The sequence below is a fragment of the Nansenia antarctica genome (assembly GCF_963989245.1).
Source record: "Nansenia antarctica genome assembly, chromosome: 6".
Classification (NCBI taxonomy): Eukaryota; Metazoa; Chordata; class Actinopteri; order Argentiniformes; family Microstomatidae; genus Nansenia; species Nansenia antarctica.
Window position 1 is genome coordinate 72,287,103 of NC_137676.1, and position 3,546 is coordinate 72,290,648.

Here is a 3,546-nt window from a genome sequence, read left to right on the forward strand (position 1 = left end):
GTTTTCATAGATCTGACTGTGGAAGAAAAATAAAGAGATAAGTTTTCATTTTCAAGCATTCAGATTTAGGCAGTAACTACACAGCTGTCGCCTCATAAGCATTTTGAGCTGCAACGTTTGCAGGAAAAGTGCTATACAAATAAAACGTATTATTATTATTATTATTTGGCTGAGGACATGATTTCATTGAGTTTCATCCAGCAGTCCGCCTGGAGACTGACATTTTAATTAGGCCGTTAATCAAATATCAATCTGCGTTGGACTACATTAGTAGGTTCCGCCGTGAAAGCAGCACATTAACCCATTAGCCCTTTCAAATACGACCACACGTCATTTTAAACGGCCAAACGTCCTTACCGGGAGCTAGCACGTTGCTACAGACTTCATTCTTCATTCTCTATCGTTTAGAAAGATTAGCAGTTAACTTCTCAAAGCTAGCAGGCTAGCTAGAAGGCTAGGAGGCTAGCTAGAAGGCTAGAAGGCTAGAAGGCTAGGAGGCTAGGAGGCTAGGAGGCTAGCTAGCAAACGGAGCGAATCGAAACGAACGCAGCCGTTTTCAACGGCTATGGCGCGAACCAACGGCCGCACACGCATGCGCACATGTCACGATGCAGAACTTAATCTCTTTCTATGAAAATGTTTGTTAAGTTGCTGTTTAACTGTTAACAGGTAATGGAGGTAGAATTTACCCATTATTATACAGTTCACATGACTAATATATATACATATATATTTTAATTTTAAGTCAATTTTAAACTATTTGCATAATATTTAGAGACACACACATAAAGTAATTTGATTGGACGAGAGGTATTCCATGAGTGCTGATCAGATTTCCAGAGCGGATTTACGAACGCACCGCACCACAGAGCTAGGCCAACACATGTTGTTTTTCAGTGCCACTAGTAAGCTCATTGAACAACATGTAGACAACGGAAGACAACACACGGATACACATCAGCTGAGTCCATTTCCTCGCTATGAGATCCCCCTTGGGTGTGTGTGTGTGTGTGTGTGTGTGTGTGTGTTTGTGTCTAATTGCTCAGTGAGCACTTTGCCAAATGGGCCTGGGATGATTTTGATTGGCTGTCATTCTGGCTGCTGAATCTGCACAAAATGTGAACACATATAGCACACACACACACACATACACACACACACACACAAACACACACGCACACACACGCACACACAGTTCTCAGAGAACTCTTACTTTTCTTGTGTGTGTGCCTGTGTGGGTGCACGCGTGCATGCGTGTGTGTATGTGTGTGTGTGTGTGTGTGTGTGTGTCTCTCAAGAGTCACCAGCCTGGACATGACTTGGAGTGACAGGGACACACTCTCAGCCCTCCTCATCTGTCTCATCAGTCAGACACAGCCCTGGGGGAGGCTGGTGGAGGTAGAAATCGGAGGACAGGCTCATTGTAATGCATGGAACGGAATGAGGAATGGCATCAAAAAACGCGTTTGATAGCATTCCATGCATCACAATGAGGCTGTCCTCCGATTTCTACCTCCGCCAGCCTCCCCTGACTGAACCAGGTTCAATGCCATTGAGAGCCCATGAACGTTCTCCATAAAGACCTCTGGATAATTAGCCGTCACGCTAATGTGGTACTGGGATCCTATGGTAATGCGCTAATCTGCATTATGGCTAGCCGATGATGCAAGGGTTTGTTGTGTGACGGAAGGGGGTGTTAGTTTGGTTCTACAAGCTTTATTTAGAGACGCTTCCCTTTCAGAGGCGGCGGGGTGTGTGTGTGTGTGTGTTTTGTCCCTCCCAGAAATCATCATCACTCCAGAGGGATGGCTGTGAGCAGTGAGGGTGGTCTAGTGTGTGTGTGTGTGTGAGAGGAGAAGTGGGGGCAGATATCATTGTTATTGCCTCTGTCATCATTAACGTGTTCAGCAGTGTGATGGCTATGCTAACACCGGTGCAGCTGCTCTTTTATGTGTCTTTCCAGCAGAAATCATTTTATATTACAGTTACAGATCAATTGAGAATAGAGGGGAGGGAGTATAGTACAGCACACCACAAAGGGCGTGTGTGTGTGTCTTTGTGTATGAATAATTGATACCAAGAGCACTTAAACTGTTCATGTCAGTAAACCACAAATTGACTGTTTAAAGACAAATAGGATTTGACTTTTAAATGAGAGTAGAATCGTAAAAAACGACAAAGAGGAAGTACAGTCGGAAATGCCCCAAGGCCTTATGGGAGTACAGAACAATCACGTTGACGAGCAGCAGAGCTCAAGGTCGGTCGTCCATTTTGCCCCAAGGCCTTATGGGTCGGTCGTCCATTTTGCCCCAAGGCCTTATGGGTCGGTCGTCCATTTTGCAGACAGTGAATCGCTTCGCCACAGCCGACATGGCAAACTGAAAGACACCTGTCAAAATCCGTTTCCAGAAACGTTTAACTTTCAAATTAATAACGGCTTTAAGAACACATAGGAGTCTGGCTGAACACATCCTCTCATCTCCGGCTTTCAATAGATCAAGGCTGCGTGGAGGCAGGCAGGTGAAAGACCCTGGGGCGTGGCGGGTTAGCAGGTATAAAAGAAGGGCTGTGCTCCACCTGGAAACAGCTCCAGTCAAAGGAGATGTGTCGTCAAACGTGTTGGAATGGTTCCAGACTCCAGTCAAACGTGTTGGAATGGTTCCAGACAGGGGAGGCTGGTGGAGGTAGTCTTGTAACGCATTGGAATGGATCGACCAATGGGATCGTCTGTTCAGTTCCATCCATTACAACGAGACTGGCCTCTGATTTCTACCTCCACCAGCCTCCCCTGGTCCCAGTCAACCACAGTATCAACAGCATCACACTGAGGTAAAGGGGCCGAATCAACAGCCTGCAGAGTGTAGCTGTACTATAGTGTGCTGTACCCTCCACCTCTCTTGCTACCAGCCCTGATGGTAGCACAATGAGGCCAGGTTCACGCACACGCACACGCACACGCACACGCACACGCACACACACACACACACACACACACACACACACACACACACACACACACACACACACACTACATTTACATTATTGGCATTCAGCAGACGCCTTATTCCAAAGCGAGTTACGATCAATACGTTTGAAGTAAGTGAATCATCTATCCACCAGTCGTAGCAGGAAAACCACGCACGCACACACACACACACACACACACACACACAAGCAGCTACTCCTACTGTGTGTGTGTATAATGGAGAGCAGGGAGGAAATGAAACACCAGGAGACGCTTCAGAAGAAAAGGAAACTTTTTTTATTTTCCCGCAAATAAATGTTACACAACATTCAAAAACCTCAACGCCTGGTAACCTGGTCTGCTTCATCATCACAAAGGTCAAAGGTCATCAGGTCAATACTCTCCAACTACTAAAGTATTCAGGAAGATAAATGCCCCACGGCTGCACCCATATATACTGTATATATCCAAGGTAAAATAGAGGGAATTACAAATATATATTTATATATATTTATGTCTATGTTTACATAAGAATGTCAGTGAACACCAGGTTGATGCACTGGACAATACACACAGGCGCA